The sequence below is a fragment of the Anomaloglossus baeobatrachus genome, chromosome 7 (genome assembly GCF_048569485.1).
Source record: "Anomaloglossus baeobatrachus isolate aAnoBae1 chromosome 7, aAnoBae1.hap1, whole genome shotgun sequence".
NCBI lineage: Eukaryota > Metazoa > Chordata > Amphibia > Anura > Aromobatidae > Anomaloglossus > Anomaloglossus baeobatrachus.
In genome coordinates, this window is record NC_134359.1 from 205,421,066 (window position 1) to 205,440,799 (window position 19,734).

The window sequence follows — 19,734 nt, forward strand, 5'->3', positions numbered from 1 at the left end:
TGATATTAAAACCCTAAACTTTGGTTAATCTCTGATAAAGTTTGAGCTTGTCCAACTCTTGACATAATCCACTGTTGTAGATATGATAAGAGCCACTTTGCCAGAAGCTCATACACAATCTTTAGTGAAATTGCACAGACTTGTCAAAATCCTCATTAGATCACATCATCTGGCTACAGACTCTTCCTGTAGACGAGCTGCCAAGTGGTTATGGCGTATGACTACTAATCCATTGTGCTCTGCATGCATGGTTTTTGAATCCCATACTTGTTGAAGTTACCTTCATCTCCAATGTTGAAACTCTAAATTATCTTTTTCAGCCCAAGCAGTGAGTATTTCCAGCATTTCCTGTTCAAGAAGGCTGCTATCAAACTTTTCTAACATTTCAGTCTGGCAAAAGTAAACCCACTGTTTTCATTTGGCATGCTTGATGCCATCCTACATTGGCTGACATCTTCTTCCTTTTGAGTACTTTGACAACACAGATTTAGAATCTCTCCATTGCACTATCTAAGGAAGGGATATGAGAAAGACAAGTTTGACTTTATAGTATTTTTACAAGGAAAGTACATTGTTAAACATAGAAACTTCTGTAAGAGGCTATGAAAAGAAGGCACTGCTGAGATTCGAACTCAGGATCTCCTGTTTACAAGACAGGCGCTTTAACCAACTAAGCCACAGCACCACTTTGTTTAAGAGTAGGAAAGCACTACTGGTAGAATCGCCCTCACCTCATGTCTTTCAGTGTCCTTGAATGTCTAGAGATAGACGACTTATGCAAATTCTTTCTTTACTGGACTAATTTTTAGGGCTTCAATAGTGACAAAAAATACAATCTTTATTGAATTACTGATATTAAAACCCTAAACTTTGGTTAATCTCTGATAAAGTTTGAGCTTGTCCAACTCTTGACATAATCCACTGTTGTAGATATGATAAGAGCCACTTTGCCAGAAGCTCATACACAATCTTTAGTGAAATTGCACAGACTTGTCAAAATCCTCATTAGATCACATCATCTGGCTACAGACTCTTCCTGTAGACGAGCTGCCAAGTGGTTATGGCGTATGACTACTAATCCATTGTGCTCTGCATGCATGGTTTTTGAATCCCATACTTGTTGAAGTTACCTTCATCTCCAATGTTGAAACTCTAAATTATCTTTTTCAGCCCAAGCAGTGAGTATTTCCAGCATTTCCTGTTCAAGAAGGCTGCTATCAAACTTTTCTAACATTTCAGTCTGGCAAAAGTAAACCCACTGTTTTCATTTGGCATGCTTGATGCCATCCTACATTGGCTGACATCTTCTTCCTTTTGAGTACTTTGACAACACAGATTTAGAATCTCTCCATTGCACTATCTAAGGAAGGGATATGAGAAAGACAAGTTTGACTTTATAGTATTTTTACAAGGAAAGTACATTGTTAAACATAGAAACTTCTGTAAGAGGCTATGAAAAGAAGGCACTGCTGAGATTCGAACTCAGGATCTCCTGTTTACAAGACAGGCGCTTTAACCAACTAAGCCACAGCACCACTTTGTTTAAGAGTAGGAAAGCACTACTGGTAGAATCGCCCTCACCTCATGTCTTTCAGTGTCCTTGAATGTCTAGAGATAGACGACTTATGCAAATTCTTTCTTTACTGGACTAATTTTTAGGGCTTCAATAGTGACAAAAAATACAATCTTTATTGAATTACTGATATTAAAACCCTAAACTTTGGTTAATCTCTGATAAAGTTTGAGCTTGTCCAACTCTTGACATAATCCACTGTTGTAGATATGATAAGAGCCACTTTGCCAGAAGCTCATACACAATCTTTAGTGAAATTGCACAGACTTGTCAAAATCCTCATTAGATCACATCATCTGGCTACAGACTCTTCCTGTAGACGAGCTGCCGAGTGGTTATGGCGTATGACTACTAATCCATTGTGCTCTGCATGCATGGTTTTTGAATCCCATACTTGTTGAAGTTACCTTCATCTCCAATGTTGAAACTCTAAATTATCTTTTTCAGCCCAAGCAGTGAGTATTTCCAGCATTTCCTGTTCAAGAAGGCTGCTATCAAACTTTTCTAACATTTCAGTCTGGCAAAAGTAAACCCACTGTTTTCATTTGGCATGCTTGATGCCATCCTACATTGGCTGACATCTTCTTCCTTTTGAGTACTTTGACAACACAGATTTAGAATCTCTCCATTGCACTATCTAAGGAAGGGATATGAGAAAGACAAGTTTGACTTTATAGTATTTTTACAAGGAAAGTACATTGTTAAACATAGAAACTTCTGTAAGAGGCTATGAAAAGAAGGCACTGCTGAGATTCGAACTCAGGATCTCCTGTTTACAAGACAGGCGCTTTAACCAACTAAGCCACAGCACCACTTTGTTTAAGAGTAGGAAAGCACTACTGGTAGAATCGCCCTCACCTCATGTCTTTCAGTGTCCTTGAATGTCTAGAGATAGACGACTTATGCAAATTCTTTCTTTACTGGACTAATTTTTAGGGCTTCAATAGTGACAAAAAATACAATCTTTATTGAATTACTGATATTAAAACCCTAAACTTTGGTTAATCTCTGATAAAGTTTGAGCTTGTCCAACTCTTGACATAATCCACTGTTGTAGATATGATAAGAGCCACTTTGCCAGAAGCTCATACACAATCTTTAGTGAAATTGCACAGACTTGTCAAAATCCTCATTAGATCACATCATCTGGCTACAGACTCTTCCTGTAGACGAGCTGCCGAGTGGTTATGGCGTATGACTACTAATCCATTGTGCTCTGCATGCATGGTTTTTGAATCCCATACTTGTTGAAGTTACCTTCATCTCCAATGTTGAAACTCTAAATTATCTTTTTCAGCCCAAGCAGTGAGTATTTCCAGCATTTCCTGTTCAAGAAGGCTGCTATCAAACTTTTCTAACATTTCAGTCTGGCAAAAGTAAACCCACTGTTTTCATTTGGCATGCTTGATGCCATCCTACATTGGCTGACATCTTCTTCCTTTTGAGTACTTTGACAACACAGATTTAGAATCTCTCCATTGCACTATCTAAGGAAGGGATATGAGAAAGACAAGTTTGACTTTATAGTATTTTTACAAGGAAAGTACATTGTTAAACATAGAAACTTCTGTAAGAGGCTATGAAAAGAAGGCACTGCTGAGATTCGAACTCAGGATCTCCTGTTTACAAGACAGGCGCTTTAACCAACTAAGCCACAGCACCACTTTGTTTAAGAGTAGGAAAGCACTACTGGTAGAATCGCCCTCACCTCATGTCTTTCAGTGTCCTTGAATGTCTAGAGATAGACGACTTATGCAAATTCTTTCTTTACTGGACTAATTTTTAGGGCTTCAATAGTGACAAAAAATACAATCTTTATTGAATTACTGATATTAAAACCCTAAACTTTGGTTAATCTCTGATAAAGTTTGAGCTTGTCCAACTCTTGACATAATCCACTGTTGTAGATATGATAAGAGCCACTTTGCCAGAAGCTCATACACAATCTTTAGTGAAATTGCACAGACTTGTCAAAATCCTCATTAGATCACATCATCTGGCTACAGACTCTTCCTGTAGACGAGCTGCCGAGTGGTTATGGCGTATGACTACTAATCCATTGTGCTCTGCATGCATGGTTTTTGAATCCCATACTTGTTGAAGTTACCTTCATCTCCAATGTTGAAACTCTAAATTATCTTTTTCAGCCCAAGCAGTGAGTATTTCCAGCATTTCCTGTTCAAGAAGGCTGCTATCAAACTTTTCTAACATTTCAGTCTGGCAAAAGTAAACCCACTGTTTTCATTTGGCATGCTTGATGCCATCCTACATTGGCTGACATCTTCTTCCTTTTGAGTACTTTGACAACACAGATTTAGAATCTCTCCATTGCACTATCTAAGGAAGGGATATGAGAAAGACAAGTTTGACTTTATAGTATTTTTACAAGGAAAGTACATTGTTAAACATAGAAACTTCTGTAAGAGGCTATGAAAAGAAGGCACTGCTGAGATTCGAACTCAGGATCTCCTGTTTACAAGACAGGCGCTTTAACCAACTAAGCCACAGCACCACTTTGTTTAAGAGTAGGAAAGCACTACTGGTAGAATCGCCCTCACCTCATGTCTTTCAGTGTCCTTGAATGTCTAGAGATAGACGACTTATGCAAATTCTTTCTTTACTGGACTAATTTTTAGGGCTTCAATAGTGACAAAAAATACAATCTTTATTGAATTACTGATATTAAAACCCTAAACTTTGGTTAATCTCTGATAAAGTTTGAGCTTGTCCAACTCTTGACATAATCCACTGTTGTAGATATGATAAGAGCCACTTTGCCAGAAGCTCATACACAATCTTTAGTGAAATTGCACAGACTTGTCAAAATCCTCATTAGATCACATCATCTGGCTACAGACTCTTCCTGTAGACGAGCTGCCGAGTGGTTATGGCGTATGACTACTAATCCATTGTGCTCTGCATGCATGGTTTTTGAATCCCATACTTGTTGAAGTTACCTTCATCTCCAATGTTGAAACTCTAAATTATCTTTTTCAGCCCAAGCAGTGAGTATTTCCAGCATTTCCTGTTCAAGAAGGCTGCTATCAAACTTTTCTAACATTTCAGTCTGGCAAAAGTAAACCCACTGTTTTCATTTGGCATGCTTGATGCCATCCTACATTGGCTGACATCTTCTTCCTTTTGAGTACTTTGACAACACAGATTTAGAATCTCTCCATTGCACTATCTAAGGAAGGGATATGAGAAAGACAAGTTTGACTTTATAGTATTTTTACAAGGAAAGTACATTGTTAAACATAGAAACTTCTGTAAGAGGCTATGAAAAGAAGGCACTGCTGAGATTCGAACTCAGGATCTCCTGTTTACAAGACAGGCGCTTTAACCAACTAAGCCACAGCACCACTTTGTTTAAGAGTAGGAAAGCACTACTGGTAGAATCGCCCTCACCTCATGTCTTTCAGTGTCCTTGAATGTCTAGAGATAGACGACTTATGCAAATTCTTTCTTTACTGGACTAATTTTTAGGGCTTCAATAGTGACAAAAAATACAATCTTTATTGAATTACTGATATTAAAACCCTAAACTTTGGTTAATCTCTGATAAAGTTTGAGCTTGTCCAACTCTTGACATAATCCACTGTTGTAGATATGATAAGAGCCACTTTGCCAGAAGCTCATACACAATCTTTAGTGAAATTGCACAGACTTGTCAAAATCCTCATTAGATCACATCATCTGGCTACAGACTCTTCCTGTAGACGAGCTGCCGAGTGGTTATGGCGTATGACTACTAATCCATTGTGCTCTGCATGCATGGTTTTTGAATCCCATACTTGTTGAAGTTACCTTCATCTCCAATGTTGAAACTCTAAATTATCTTTTTCAGCCCAAGCAGTGAGTATTTCCAGCATTTCCTGTTCAAGAAGGCTGCTATCAAACTTTTCTAACATTTCAGTCTGGCAAAAGTAAACCCACTGTTTTCATTTGGCATGCTTGATGCCATCCTACATTGGCTGACATCTTCTTCCTTTTGAGTACTTTGACAACACAGATTTAGAATCTCTCCATTGCACTATCTAAGGAAGGGATATGAGAAAGACAAGTTTGACTTTATAGTATTTTTACAAGGAAAGTACATTGTTAAACATAGAAACTTCTGTAAGAGGCTATGAAAAGAAGGCACTGCTGAGATTCGAACTCAGGATCTCCTGTTTACAAGACAGGCGCTTTAACCAACTAAGCCACAGCACCACTTTGTTTAAGAGTAGGAAAGCACTACTGGTAGAATCGCCCTCACCTCATGTCTTTCAGTGTCCTTGAATGTCTAGAGATAGACGACTTATGCAAATTCTTTCTTTACTGGACTAATTTTTAGGGCTTCAATAGTGACAAAAAATACAATCTTTATTGAATTACTGATATTAAAACCCTAAACTTTGGTTAATCTCTGATAAAGTTTGAGCTTGTCCAACTCTTGACATAATCCACTGTTGTAGATATGATAAGAGCCACTTTGCCAGAAGCTCATACACAATCTTTAGTGAAATTGCACAGACTTGTCAAAATCCTCATTAGATCACATCATCTGGCTACAGACTCTTCCTGTAGACGAGCTGCCGAGTGGTTATGGCGTATGACTACTAATCCATTGTGCTCTGCATGCATGGTTTTTGAATCCCATACTTGTTGAAGTTACCTTCATCTCCAATGTTGAAACTCTAAATTATCTTTTTCAGTCCAAGCAGTGAGTATTTCCAGCATTTCCTGTTCAAGAAGGCTGCTATCAAACTTTTCTAACATTTCAGTCTGGCAAAAGTAAACCCACTGTTTTCATTTGGCATGCTTGATGCCATCCTACATTGGCTGACATCTTCTTCCTTTTGAGTACTTTGACAACACAGATTTAGAATCTCTCCATTGCACTATCTAAGGAAGGGATATGAGAAAGACAAGTTTGACTTTATAGTATTTTTACAAGGAAAGTACATTGTTAAACATAGAAACTTCTGTAAGAGGCTATGAAAAGAAGGCACTGCTGAGATTCGAACTCAGGATCTCCTGTTTACAAGACAGGCGCTTTAACCAACTAAGCCACAGCACCACTTTGTTTAAGAGTAGGAAAGCACTACTGGTAGAATCGCCCTCACCTCATGTCTTTCAGTGTCCTTGAATGTCTAGAGATAGACGACTTATGCAAATTCTTTCTTTACTGGACTAATTTTTAGGGCTTCAATAGTGACAAAAAATACAATCTTTATTGAATTACTGATATTAAAACCCTAAACTTTGGTTAATCTCTGATAAAGTTTGAGCTTGTCCAACTCTTGACATAATCCACTGTTGTAGATATGATAAGAGCCACTTTGCCAGAAGCTCATACACAATCTTTAGTGAAATTGCACAGACTTGTCAAAATCCTCATTAGATCACATCATCTGGCTACAGACTCTTCCTGTAGACGAGCTGCCGAGTGGTTATGGCGTATGACTACTAATCCATTGTGCTCTGCATGCATGGTTTTTGAATCCCATACTTGTTGAAGTTACCTTCATCTCCAATGTTGAAACTCTAAATTATCTTTTTCAGCCCAAGCAGTGAGTATTTCCAGCATTTCCTGTTCAAGAAGGCTGCTATCAAACTTTTCTAACATTTCAGTCTGGCAAAAGTAAACCCACTGTTTTCATTTGGCATGCTTGATGCCATCCTACATTGGCTGACATCTTCTTCCTTTTGAGTACTTTGACAACACAGATTTAGAATCTCTCCATTGCACTATCTAAGGAAGGGATATGAGAAAGACAAGTTTGACTTTATAGTATTTTTACAAGGAAAGTACATTGTTAAACATAGAAACTTCTGTAAGAGGCTATGAAAAGAAGGCACTGCTGAGATTCGAACTCAGGATCTCCTGTTTACAAGACAGGCGCTTTAACCAACTAAGCCACAGCACCACTTTGTTTAAGAGTAGGAAAGCACTACTGGTAGAATCGCCCTCACCTCATGTCTTTCAGTGTCCTTGAATGTCTAGAGATAGACGACTTATGCAAATTCTTTCTTTACTGGACTAATTTTTAGGGCTTCAATAGTGACAAAAAATACAATCTTTATTGAATTACTGATATTAAAACCCTAAACTTTGGTTAATCTCTGATAAAGTTTGAGCTTGTCCAACTCTTGACATAATCCACTGTTGTAGATATGATAAGAGCCACTTTGCCAGAAGCTCATACACAATCTTTAGTGAAATTGCACAGACTTGTCAAAATCCTCATTAGATCACATCATCTGGCTACAGACTCTTCCTGTAGACGAGCTGCCGAGTGGTTATGGCGTATGACTACTAATCCATTGTGCTCTGCATGCATGGTTTTTGAATCCCATACTTGTTGAAGTTACCTTCATCTCCAATGTTGAAACTCTAAATTATCTTTTTCAGCCCAAGCAGTGAGTATTTCCAGCATTTCCTGTTCAAGAAGGCTGCTATCAAACTTTTCTAACATTTCAGTCTGGCAAAAGTAAACCCACTGTTTTCATTTGGCATGCTTGATGCCATCCTACATTGGCTGACATCTTCTTCCTTTTGAGTACTTTGACAACACAGATTTAGAATCTCTCCATTGCACTATCTAAGGAAGGGATATGAGAAAGACAAGTTTGACTTTATAGTATTTTTACAAGGAAAGTACATTGTTAAACATAGAAACTTCTGTAAGAGGCTATGAAAAGAAGGCACTGCTGAGATTCGAACTCAGGATCTCCTGTTTACAAGACAGGCGCTTTAACCAACTAAGCCACAGCACCACTTTGTTTAAGAGTAGGAAAGCACTACTGGTAGAATCGCCCTCACCTCATGTCTTTCAGTGTCCTTGAATGTCTAGAGATAGACGACTTATGCAAATTCTTTCTTTACTGGACTAATTTTTAGGGCTTCAATAGTGACAAAAAATACAATCTTTATTGAATTACTGATATTAAAACCCTAAACTTTGGTTAATCTCTGATAAAGTTTGAGCTTGTCCAACTCTTGACATAATCCACTGTTGTAGATATGATAAGAGCCACTTTGCCAGAAGCTCATACACAATCTTTAGTGAAATTGCACAGACTTGTCAAAATCCTCATTAGATCACATCATCTGGCTACAGACTCTTCCTGTAGACGAGCTGCCGAGTGGTTATGGCGTATGACTACTAATCCATTGTGCTCTGCATGCATGGTTTTTGAATCCCATACTTGTTGAAGTTACCTTCATCTCCAATGTTGAAACTCTAAATTATCTTTTTCAGCCCAAGCAGTGAGTATTTCCAGCATTTCCTGTTCAAGAAGGCTGCTATCAAACTTTTCTAACATTTCAGTCTGGCAAAAGTAAACCCACTGTTTTCATTTGGCATGCTTGATGCCATCCTACATTGGCTGACATCTTCTTCCTTTTGAGTACTTTGACAACACAGATTTAGAATCTCTCCATTGCACTATCTAAGGAAGGGATATGAGAAAGACAAGTTTGACTTTATAGTATTTTTACAAGGAAAGTACATTGTTAAACATAGAAACTTCTGTAAGAGGCTATGAAAAGAAGGCACTGCTGAGATTCGAACTCAGGATCTCCTGTTTACAAGACAGGCGCTTTAACCAACTAAGCCACAGCACCACTTTGTTTAAGAGTAGGAAAGCACTACTGGTAGAATCGCCCTCACCTCATGTCTTTCAGTGTCCTTGAATGTCTAGAGATAGACGACTTATGCAAATTCTTTCTTTACTGGACTAATTTTTAGGGCTTCAATAGTGACAAAAAATACAATCTTTATTGAATTACTGATATTAAAACCCTAAACTTTGGTTAATCTCTGATAAAGTTTGAGCTTGTCCAACTCTTGACATAATCCACTGTTGTAGATATGATAAGAGCCACTTTGCCAGAAGCTCATACACAATCTTTAGTGAAATTGCACAGACTTGTCAAAATCCTCATTAGATCACATCATCTGGCTACAGACTCTTCCTGTAGACGAGCTGCCGAGTGGTTATGGCGTATGACTACTAATCCATTGTGCTCTGCATGCATGGTTTTTGAATCCCATACTTGTTGAAGTTACCTTCATCTCCAATGTTGAAACTCTAAATTATCTTTTTCAGCCCAAGCAGTGAGTATTTCCAGCATTTCCTGTTCAAGAAGGCTGCTATCAAACTTTTCTAACATTTCAGTCTGGCAAAAGTAAACCCACTGTTTTCATTTGGCATGCTTGATGCCATCCTACATTGGCTGACATCTTCTTCCTTTTGAGTACTTTGACAACACAGATTTAGAATCTCTCCATTGCACTATCTAAGGAAGGGATATGAGAAAGACAAGTTTGACTTTATAGTATTTTTACAAGGAAAGTACATTGTTAAACATAGAAACTTCTGTAAGAGGCTATGAAAAGAAGGCACTGCTGAGATTCGAACTCAGGATCTCCTGTTTACAAGACAGGCGCTTTAACCAACTAAGCCACAGCACCACTTTGTTTAAGAGTAGGAAAGCACTACTGGTAGAATCGCCCTCACCTCATGTCTTTCAGTGTCCTTGAATGTCTAGAGATAGACGACTTATGCAAATTCTTTCTTTACTGGACTAATTTTTAGGGCTTCAATAGTGACAAAAAATACAATCTTTATTGAATTACTGATATTAAAACCCTAAACTTTGGTTAATCTCTGATAAAGTTTGAGCTTGTCCAACTCTTGACATAATCCACTGTTGTAGATATGATAAGAGCCACTTTGCCAGAAGCTCATACACAATCTTTAGTGAAATTGCACAGACTTGTCAAAATCCTCATTAGATCACATCATCTGGCTACAGACTCTTCCTGTAGACGAGCTGCCGAGTGGTTATGGCGTATGACTACTAATCCATTGTGCTCTGCATGCATGGTTTTTGAATCCCATACTTGTTGAAGTTACCTTCATCTCCAATGTTGAAACTCTAAATTATCTTTTTCAGCCCAAGCAGTGAGTATTTCCAGCATTTCCTGTTCAAGAAGGCTGCTATCAAACTTTTCTAACATTTCAGTCTGGCAAAAGTAAACCCACTGTTTTCATTTGGCATGCTTGATGCCATCCTACATTGGCTGACATCTTCTTCCTTTTGAGTACTTTGACAACACAGATTTAGAATCTCTCCATTGCACTATCTAAGGAAGGGATATGAGAAAGACAAGTTTGACTTTATAGTATTTTTACAAGGAAAGTACATTGTTAAACATAGAAACTTCTGTAAGAGGCTATGAAAAGAAGGCACTGCTGAGATTCGAACTCAGGATCTCCTGTTTACAAGACAGGCGCTTTAACCAACTAAGCCACAGCACCACTTTGTTTAAGAGTAGGAAAGCACTACTGGTAGAATCGCCCTCACCTCATGTCTTTCAGTGTCCTTGAATGTCTAGAGATAGACGACTTATGCAAATTCTTTCTTTACTGGACTAATTTTTAGGGCTTCAATAGTGACAAAAAATACAATCTTTATTGAATTACTGATATTAAAACCCTAAACTTTGGTTAATCTCTGATAAAGTTTGAGCTTGTCCAACTCTTGACATAATCCACTGTTGTAGATATGATAAGAGCCACTTTGCCAGAAGCTCATACACAATCTTTAGTGAAATTGCACAGACTTGTCAAAATCCTCATTAGATCACATCATCTGGCTACAGACTCTTCCTGTAGACGAGCTGCCGAGTGGTTATGGCGTATGACTACTAATCCATTGTGCTCTGCATGCATGGTTTTTGAATCCCATACTTGTTGAAGTTACCTTCATCTCCAATGTTGAAACTCTAAATTATCTTTTTCAGCCCAAGCAGTGAGTATTTCCAGCATTTCCTGTTCAAGAAGGCTGCTATCAAACTTTTCTAACATTTCAGTCTGGCAAAAGTAAACCCACTGTTTTCATTTGGCATGCTTGATGCCATCCTACATTGGCTGACATCTTCTTCCTTTTGAGTACTTTGACAACACAGATTTAGAATCTCTCCATTGCACTATCTAAGGAATGGATATGAGAAAGACAAGTTTGACTTTATAGTATTTTTACAAGGAAAGTACATTGTTAAACATAGAAACTTCTGTAAGAGGCTATGAAAAGAAGGCACTGCTGAGATTCGAACTCAGGATCTCCTGTTTACAAGACAGGCGCTTTAACCAACTAAGCCACAGCACCACTTTGTTTAAGAGTAGGAAAGCACTACTGGTAGAATCGCCCTCACCTCATGTCTTTCAGTGTCCTTGAATGTCTAGAGATAGACGACTTATGCAAATTCTTTCTTTACTGGACTAATTTTTAGGGCTTCAATAGTGACAAAAAATACAATCTTTCTTGAATTACTGATATTAAAACCCTAAACTTTGGTTAATCTCTGATAAAGTTTGAGCTTGTCCAACTCTTGACATAATCCACTGTTGTAGATATGATAAGAGCCACTTTGCCAGAAGCTCATACACAATCTTTAGTGAAATTGCACAGACTTGTCAAAATCCTCATTAGATCACATCATCTGGCTACAGACTCTTCCTGTAGACGAGCTGCCGAGTGGTTATGGCGTATGACTACTAATCCATTGTGCTCTGCATGCATGGTTTTTGAATCCCATACTTGTTGAAGTTACCTTCATCTCCAATGTTGAAACTCTAAATTATCTTTTTCAGCCCAAGCAGTGAGTATTTCCAGCATTTCCTGTTCAAGAAGGCTGCTATCAAACTTTTCTAACATTTCAGTCTGGCAAAAGTAAGCCCACTGTTTTCATTTGGCATGCTTGATGCCATCCTACATTGGCTGACATCTTCTTCCTTTTGAGTACTTTGACAACACAGATTTAGAATCTCTCCATTGCACTATCTAAGGAAGGGATATGAGAAAGACAAGTTTGACTTTATAGTATTTTTACAAGGAAAGTACACTGTTAAACATAGAAACTTCAGTACTGAGGCTATGAAAAGAAGGCACTGCTGAGATTCGAACTCAGTATCTCCTGTTTACGAGACAGGCGCTTTAACCAACTAAGCCACAGCACCACTTTGTGTAAGAGTAGAAAAGCACTACTGGTAGAGTCGCCCTCACCTCATGTCTTTCAGTGTCCTTGAATGTCTAGAGATAGACGACTTATGCAAATTCTTTCTTTACTGGACTAATTTTTAGGGCTTCAATAGTGACAAAAAATACAATCTTTCTTGAATTACTGATATTAAAACCCTAAACTTTGGTTAATCTCTGATAAAGTTTGAGCTTGTCCAACTCTTGACATAATCCACTGTTGTAGATATGATAAGAGCCACTTTGCCAGAAGCTCATACACAATCTTTAGTGAAATTGCACAGACTTGTCAAAATCCTCATTAGATCACATCATCTGGCTACAGACTCTTCCTGTAGACGAGCTGCCGAGTGGTTATGGCGTATGACTACTAATCCATTGTGCTCTGCATGCATGGTTTTTGAATCCCATACTTGTTGAAGTTACCTTCATCTCCAATGTTGAAACTCTAAATTATCTTTTTCAGCCCAAGCAGTGAGTATTTCCAGCATTTCCTGTTCAAGAAGGCTGCTATCAAACTTTTCTAACATTTCAGTCTGGCAAAAGTAAACCCACTGTTTTCATTTGGCATGCTTGATGCCATCCTACATTGGCTGACATCTTCTTCCTTTTGAGTACTTTGACAACACAGATTTAGAATCTCTCCATTGCACTATCTAAGGAAGGGATATCAGAAAGACAAGTTTGACTTTATAGTATTTTTACAAGGAAAGTACATTGTTAAACATAGAAACTTCTGTAAGAGGCTATGAAAAGAAGGCACTGCTGAGATTCGAACTCAGGATCTCCTGTTTACAAGACAGGCGCTTTAACCAACTAAGCCACAGCACCACATTGTTTAAGAGTAGGAAAGCACTACTGGTAGAATCGCCCTCACCTCATGTCTTTCAGTGTCCTTGAATGTCTAGAGCAGTGATGGCGAACCTGTGGCACTCCAGCTGTTGCAAAACTACAATTCCCATCATGTCTTCACAGCCAAAGCTTTTGCTTTGAATGGCCAGGCATGATGGGAATTGTAGTTTTGCAACAGCTGGAGTGCCACAGGTTCACCATCACTGGTCTAGAGATAGACGACTTATGCAAATTCTTTCTTTACTGGACTAATTTTTAGGGCTTCAATAGTGACAAAAAATACAATCTTTATTGAATTACTGATATTAAAACCCTAAACTTTGGTTGATCTCTGATAAAGTTTGAGCTTGTCCAACTCTTGACATAATCCACTGTTGTAGATATGATAAGAGCCACTTTGCCAGAAGCTCATACACAATCTTTAGTGAAATTGCACAGACTTGTCAAAATCCTCATTAGATCACATCATCTGGCTACAGACTCTTCCTGTAGACGAGCTGCCGAGTGGTTATGGCGTATGACTACTAATTCATTGTGCTCTGCATGCATGGTTTTTGAATCCCATACTTGTTGAAGTTACCTTCATCTCCAATGTTGAAACTCTAAATTATCTTTTTCAGCCCAAGCAGTGAGTATTTCCAGCATTTCCTGTTCAAGAAGGCTGCTATCAAACTTTTCTAACATTTCAGTCTGGCAAAAGTAAACCCACTGTTTTCATTTGGCATGCTTGATGCCATCCTACATTGGTTGACATCTTCTTCCTTTTGAGTACTTTGACAACACAGATTTAGAATCTCTCCATTGCACTATCTAAGGAAGGGATATGAGAAAGACAAGTTTGACTTTATAGTATTTTTACAAGGAAAGTACATTGTTAAACATAGAAACTTCTGTAAGAGGCTATGAAAAGAAGGCACTGCTGAGATTCGAACTCAGGATCTCCTGTTTACAAGACAGGCGCTTTAACCAACTAAGCCACAGCACCACTTTGTTTAAGAGTAGGAAAGCACTACTGGTAGAATCGCCCTCACCTCATGTCTTTCAGTGTCCTTGAATGTCTAGAGATAGACGACTTATGCAAATTCTTTCTTTACTGGACTAATTTTTAGGGCTTCAATAGTGACAAAAAATACAATCTTTCTTGAATTACTGATATTAAAACCCTAAACTTTGGTTAATCTCTGATAAAGTTTGAGCTTGTCCAACTCTTGACATAATCCACTGTTGTAGATATGATAAGAGCCACTTTGCCAGAAGCTCATACACAATCTTTAGTGAAATTGCACAGACTTGTCAAAATCCTCATTAGATCACATCATCTGGCTACAGACTCTTCCTGTAGACGAGCTGCCGAGTGGTTATGGCGTATGACTACTAATCCATTGTGCTCTGCATGCATGGTTTTTGAATCCCATACTTGTTGAAGTTACCTTCATCTCCAATGTTGAAACTCTAAATTATCTTTTTCAGCCCAAGCAGTGAGTATTTCCAGCATTTCCTGTTCAAGAAGGCTGCTATCAAACTTTTCTAACATTTCAGTCTGGCAAAAGTAAGCCCACTGTTTTCATTTGGCATGCTTGATGCCATCCTACATTGGCTGACATCTTCTTCCTTTTGAGTACTTTGACAACACAGATTTAGAATCTCTCCATTGCACTATCTAAGGAAGGGATATGAGAAAGACAAGTTTGACTTTATAGTATTTTTACAAGGAAAGTACACTGTTAAACATAGAAACTTCAGTACTGAGGCTATGAAAAGAAGGCACTGCTGAGATTCGAACTCAGTATCTCCTGTTTACGAGACAGGCGCTTTAACCAACTAAGCCACAGCACCACTTTGTGTAAGAGTAGAAAAGCACTACTGGTAGAGTCGCCCTCACCTCATGTCTTTCAGTGTCCTTGAATGTCTAGAGATAGACGACTTATGCAAATTCTTTCTTTACTGGACTAATTTTTAGGGCTTCAATAGTGACAAAAAATACAATCTTTCTTGAATTACTGATATTAAAACCCTAAACTTTGGTTAATCTCTGATAAAGTTTGAGCTTGTCCAACTCTTGACATAATCCACTGTTGTAGATATGATAAGAGCCACTTTGCCAGAAGCTCATACACAATCTTTAGTGAAATTGCACAGACTTGTCAAAATCCTCATTAGATCACATCATCTGGCTACAGACTCTTCCTGTAGACGAGCTGCCGAGTGGTTATGGCGTATGACTACTAATCCATTGTGCTCTGCATGCATGGTTTTTGAATCCCATACTTGTTGAAGTTACCTTCATCTCCAATGTTGAAACTCTAAATTATCTTTTTCAGCCCAAGCAGTGAGTATTTCCAGCATTTCCTGTTCAAGAAGGCTGCTATCAAACTTTTCTAACATTTCAGTCTGGCAAAAGTAAACCCACTGTTTTCATTTGGCATGCTTGATGCCATCCTACATTGGCTGACATCTTCTTCCTTTTGAGTACTTTGACAACACAGATTTAGAATCTCTCCATTGCACTATCTAAGGAAGGGATATGAGAAAGACAAGTTTGACTTTATAGTATTTTTACAAGGAAAGTACATTGTTAAACATAGAAACTTCTGTAAGAGGCTATGAAAAGAAGGCACTGCTGAGATTCGAACTCAGGATCTCCTGTTTACAAGACAGGCGCTTTAACCAACTAAGCCACAGCACCACATTGTTTAAGAGTAGGAAAGCACTACTGGTAGAATCGCCCTCACCTCATGTCTTTCAGTGTCCTTGAATGTCTAGAGCAGTGATGGCGAACCTGTGGCACTCCAGCTGTTGCAAAACTACAATTCCCATCATGTCTTCACAGCCAAAGCTTTTGCTTTGAATGGCCAGGCATGATGGGAATTGTAGTTTTGCAACAGCTGGAGTGCCACAGGTTCACCATCACTGGTCTAGAGATAGACGACTTATGCAAATTCTTTCTTTACTGGACTAATTTTTAGGGCTTCAATAGTGACAAAAAATACAATCTTTATTGAATTACTGATATTAAAACCCTAAACTTTGGTTGATCTCTGATAAAGTTTGAGCTTGTCCAACTCTTGACATAATCCACTGTTGTAGATATGATAAGAGCCACTTTGCCAGAAGCTCATACACAATCTTTAGTGAAATTGCACAGACTTGTCAAAATCCTCATTAGATCACATCATCTGGCTACAGACTCTTCCTGTAGACGAGCTGCCGAGTGGTTATGGCGTATGACTACTAATTCATTGTGCTCTGCATGCATGGTTTTTGAATCCCATACTTGTTGAAGTTACCTTCATCTCCAATGTTGAAACTCTAAATTATCTTTTTCAGCCCAAGCAGTGAGTATTTCCAGCATTTCCTGTTCAAGAAGGCTGCTATCAAACTTTTCTAACATTTCAGTCTGGCAAAAGTAAACCCACTGTTTTCATTTGGCATGCTTGATGCCATCCTACATTGGTTGACATCTTCTTCCTTTTGAGTACTTTGACAACACAGATTTAGAATCTCTCCATTGCACTATCTAAGGAAGGGATATGAGAAAGACAAGTTTGACTTTATAGTATTTTTACAAGGAAAGTACACTGTTAAACATAGAAACTTCAGTACTGAGGCTATGAAAAGAAGGCACTGCTGAGATTCGAACTCAGGATCTCCTGTTTACGAGACAGGCGCTTTAACCAACTAAGCCACAGCACCACTTTGTGTAAGAGTAGAAAAGCACTACTGGTAGAGTCGCCCTCACCTCATGTCTTTCAGTGTCCTTGAATGTCTAGAGATAGACGACTTATGCAAATTCTTTCTTTACTGGACTAATTTTTAGGGCTTCAATAGTGACAAAAAATACAATCTTTCTTGAATTACTGATATTAAAACCCTAAACTTTGGTTAATCTCTGATAAAGTTTGAGCTTGTCCAACTCTTGACATAATCCACTGTTGTAGATATGATAAGAGCCACTTTGCCAGAAGCTCATACACAATCTTTAGTGAAATTGCACAGACTTGTCAAAATCCTCATTAGATCACATCATCTGGCTACAGACTCTTCCTGTAGACGAGCTGCCGAGTGGTTATGGCGTATGACTACTAATCCATTGTGCTCTGCATGCATGGTTTTTGAATCCCATACTTGTTGAAGTTACCTTCATCTCCAATGTTGAAACTCTAAATTATCTTTTTCAGCCCAAGCAGTGAGTATTTCCAGCATTTCCTGTTCAAGAAGGCTGCTATCAAACTTTTCTAACATTTCAGTCTGGCAAAAGTAAACCCACTGTTTTCATTTGGCATGCTTGATGCCATCCTACATTGGCTGACATCTTCTTCCTTTTGAGTACTTTGACAACACAGATTTAGAATCTCTCCATTGCACTATCTAAGGAAGGGATATGAGAAAGACAAGTTTGACTTTATAGTATTTTTACAAGGAAAGTACATTGTTAAACATAGAAACTTCTGTAAGAGGCTATGAAAAGAAGGCACTGCTGAGATTCGAACTCAGGATCTCCTGTTTACAAGACAGGCGCTTTAACCAACTAAGCCACAGCACCACATTGTTTAAGAGTAGGAAAGCACTACTGGTAGAATCGCCCTCACCTCATGTCTTTCAGTGTCCTTGAATGTCTAGAGATAGACGACTTATGCAAATTCTTTCTTTACTGGACTAATTTTTAGGGCTTCAATAGTGACAAAAAATACAATCTTTATTGAATTACTGATATTAAAACCCTAAACTTTGGTTAATCTCTGATAAAGTTTGAGCTTGTCCAACTCTTGACATAATCCACTGTTGTAGATATGATAAGAGCCACTTTGCCAGAAGCTCATACACAATCTTTAGTGAAATTGCACAGACTTGTCAAAATCCTCATTAGATCACATCATCTGGCTACAGACTCTTCCTGTAGACGAGCTGCCGAGTGGTTATGGCGTATGACTACTAATTCATTGTGCTCTGCATGCATGGTTTTTGAATCCCATACTTGTTGAAGTTACCTTCATCTCCAATGTTGAAACTCTAAATTATCTTTTTCAGCCCAAGCAGTGAGTATTTCCAGCATTTCCTGTTCAAGAAGGCTGCTATCAAACTTTTCTAACATTTCAGTCTGGCAAAAGTAAACCCACTGTTTTCATTTGGCATGCTTGATGCCATCCTACATTGGTTGACATCTTCTTCCTTTTGAGTACTTTGACAACACAGATTTAGAATCTCTCCATTGCACTATCTAAGGAAGGGATATGAGAAAGACAAGTTTGACTTTATAGTATTTTTACAAGGAAAGTACACTGTTAAACATAGAAACTTCAGTACTGAGGCTATGAAAAGAAGGCACTGCTGAGATTCGAACTCAGGATCTCCTGTTTACGAGACAGGCGCTTTAACCAACTAAGCCACAGCACCACTTTGTGTAAGAGTAGAAAAGCACTACTGGTAGAGTCGCCCTCACCTCATGTCTTTCAGTGTCCTTGAATGTCTAGAGATAGACGACTTATGCAAATTCTTTCTTTACTGGACTAATTTTTAGGGCTTCAATAGTGACAAAAAATACAATCTTTCTTGAATTACTGATATTAAAACCCTAAACTTTGGTTAATCTCTGATAAAGTTTGAGCTTGTCCAACTCTTGACATAATCCACTGTTGTAGATATGATAAGAGCCACTTTGCCAGAAGCTCATACACAATCTTTAGTGAAATTGCACAGACTTGTCAAAATCCTCATTAGATCACATCATCTGGCTACAGACTCTTCCTGTAGACGAGCTGCCGAGTGGTTATGGCGTATGACTACTAATCCATTGTGCTCTGCATGCATGGTTTTTGAATCCCATACTTGTTGAAGTTACCTTCATCTCCAATGTTGAAACTCTAAATTATCTTTTTCAGCCCAAGCAGTGAGTATTTCCAGCATTTCCTGTTCAAGAAGGCTGCTATCAAACTTTTCTAACATTTCAGTCTGGCAAAAGTAAACCCACTGTTTTCATTTGGCATGCTTGATGCCATCCTACATTGGCTGACATCTTCTTCCTTTTGAGTACTTTGACAACACAGATTTAGAATCTCTCCATTGCACTATCTAAGGAAGGGATATGAGAAAGACAAGTTTGACTTTATAGTATTTTTACAAGGAAAGTACATTGTTAAACATAGAAACTTCTGTAAGAGGCTATGAAAAGAAGGCACTGCTGAGATTCGAACTCAGGATCTCCTGTTTACAAGACAGGCGCTTTAACCAACTAAGCCACAGCACCACATTGTTTAAGAGTAGGAAAGCACTACTGGTA

At 38.4% G+C, this 19,734-nt stretch overlaps 23 non-coding genes across 23 annotated transcripts; all 23 read right to left on the minus strand.

The window, feature by feature from the left end:
• Nucleotides 1-611: 611 nt before the first annotated feature.
• Nucleotides 612-685, minus strand: TRNAT-UGU (transfer RNA threonine (anticodon UGU)). The gene has a single exon. It is a non-coding gene; the product is annotated as a tRNA-Thr (tRNA).
• Nucleotides 686-1,461: 776 nt separating this feature from the next.
• On the minus strand, nt 1,462-1,535 carry TRNAT-UGU (transfer RNA threonine (anticodon UGU)). Its single transcript has one exon. It is a non-coding gene; the product is annotated as a tRNA-Thr (tRNA).
• Nucleotides 1,536-2,311: 776 nt separating this feature from the next.
• TRNAT-UGU (transfer RNA threonine (anticodon UGU)) lies at nt 2,312-2,385 on the minus strand. Its single transcript has one exon. It is a non-coding gene; the product is annotated as a tRNA-Thr (tRNA).
• Nucleotides 2,386-3,161: 776 nt separating this feature from the next.
• On the minus strand, nt 3,162-3,235 carry TRNAT-UGU (transfer RNA threonine (anticodon UGU)). Its single transcript has one exon. It is a non-coding gene; the product is annotated as a tRNA-Thr (tRNA).
• Nucleotides 3,236-4,011: 776 nt separating this feature from the next.
• TRNAT-UGU (transfer RNA threonine (anticodon UGU)) lies at nt 4,012-4,085 on the minus strand. The gene has a single exon. It is a non-coding gene; the product is annotated as a tRNA-Thr (tRNA).
• A 776-nt stretch (nt 4,086-4,861) lies between these two features.
• On the minus strand, nt 4,862-4,935 carry TRNAT-UGU (transfer RNA threonine (anticodon UGU)). The gene has a single exon. It is a non-coding gene; the product is annotated as a tRNA-Thr (tRNA).
• A 776-nt stretch (nt 4,936-5,711) lies between these two features.
• On the minus strand, nt 5,712-5,785 carry TRNAT-UGU (transfer RNA threonine (anticodon UGU)). Its single transcript has one exon. It is a non-coding gene; the product is annotated as a tRNA-Thr (tRNA).
• Nucleotides 5,786-6,561: 776 nt separating this feature from the next.
• TRNAT-UGU (transfer RNA threonine (anticodon UGU)) lies at nt 6,562-6,635 on the minus strand. Its single transcript has one exon. It is a non-coding gene; the product is annotated as a tRNA-Thr (tRNA).
• A 776-nt stretch (nt 6,636-7,411) lies between these two features.
• On the minus strand, nt 7,412-7,485 carry TRNAT-UGU (transfer RNA threonine (anticodon UGU)). The gene has a single exon. It is a non-coding gene; the product is annotated as a tRNA-Thr (tRNA).
• A 776-nt stretch (nt 7,486-8,261) lies between these two features.
• On the minus strand, nt 8,262-8,335 carry TRNAT-UGU (transfer RNA threonine (anticodon UGU)). Its single transcript has one exon. It is a non-coding gene; the product is annotated as a tRNA-Thr (tRNA).
• Nucleotides 8,336-9,111: 776 nt separating this feature from the next.
• TRNAT-UGU (transfer RNA threonine (anticodon UGU)) lies at nt 9,112-9,185 on the minus strand. The gene has a single exon. It is a non-coding gene; the product is annotated as a tRNA-Thr (tRNA).
• Nucleotides 9,186-9,961: 776 nt separating this feature from the next.
• Nucleotides 9,962-10,035, minus strand: TRNAT-UGU (transfer RNA threonine (anticodon UGU)). The gene has a single exon. It is a non-coding gene; the product is annotated as a tRNA-Thr (tRNA).
• A 776-nt stretch (nt 10,036-10,811) lies between these two features.
• Nucleotides 10,812-10,885, minus strand: TRNAT-UGU (transfer RNA threonine (anticodon UGU)). The gene has a single exon. It is a non-coding gene; the product is annotated as a tRNA-Thr (tRNA).
• Nucleotides 10,886-11,661: 776 nt separating this feature from the next.
• On the minus strand, nt 11,662-11,735 carry TRNAT-UGU (transfer RNA threonine (anticodon UGU)). The gene has a single exon. It is a non-coding gene; the product is annotated as a tRNA-Thr (tRNA).
• Nucleotides 11,736-12,512: 777 nt separating this feature from the next.
• TRNAT-CGU (transfer RNA threonine (anticodon CGU)) lies at nt 12,513-12,586 on the minus strand. The gene has a single exon. It is a non-coding gene; the product is annotated as a tRNA-Thr (tRNA).
• A 776-nt stretch (nt 12,587-13,362) lies between these two features.
• On the minus strand, nt 13,363-13,436 carry TRNAT-UGU (transfer RNA threonine (anticodon UGU)). The gene has a single exon. It is a non-coding gene; the product is annotated as a tRNA-Thr (tRNA).
• A 932-nt stretch (nt 13,437-14,368) lies between these two features.
• TRNAT-UGU (transfer RNA threonine (anticodon UGU)) lies at nt 14,369-14,442 on the minus strand. The gene has a single exon. It is a non-coding gene; the product is annotated as a tRNA-Thr (tRNA).
• A 777-nt stretch (nt 14,443-15,219) lies between these two features.
• On the minus strand, nt 15,220-15,293 carry TRNAT-CGU (transfer RNA threonine (anticodon CGU)). Its single transcript has one exon. It is a non-coding gene; the product is annotated as a tRNA-Thr (tRNA).
• Nucleotides 15,294-16,069: 776 nt separating this feature from the next.
• TRNAT-UGU (transfer RNA threonine (anticodon UGU)) lies at nt 16,070-16,143 on the minus strand. Its single transcript has one exon. It is a non-coding gene; the product is annotated as a tRNA-Thr (tRNA).
• A 933-nt stretch (nt 16,144-17,076) lies between these two features.
• On the minus strand, nt 17,077-17,150 carry TRNAT-CGU (transfer RNA threonine (anticodon CGU)). Its single transcript has one exon. It is a non-coding gene; the product is annotated as a tRNA-Thr (tRNA).
• Nucleotides 17,151-17,926: 776 nt separating this feature from the next.
• Nucleotides 17,927-18,000, minus strand: TRNAT-UGU (transfer RNA threonine (anticodon UGU)). The gene has a single exon. It is a non-coding gene; the product is annotated as a tRNA-Thr (tRNA).
• A 777-nt stretch (nt 18,001-18,777) lies between these two features.
• Nucleotides 18,778-18,851, minus strand: TRNAT-CGU (transfer RNA threonine (anticodon CGU)). Its single transcript has one exon. It is a non-coding gene; the product is annotated as a tRNA-Thr (tRNA).
• Nucleotides 18,852-19,627: 776 nt separating this feature from the next.
• TRNAT-UGU (transfer RNA threonine (anticodon UGU)) lies at nt 19,628-19,701 on the minus strand. The gene has a single exon. It is a non-coding gene; the product is annotated as a tRNA-Thr (tRNA).
• Nucleotides 19,702-19,734: the final 33 nt, after the last annotated feature.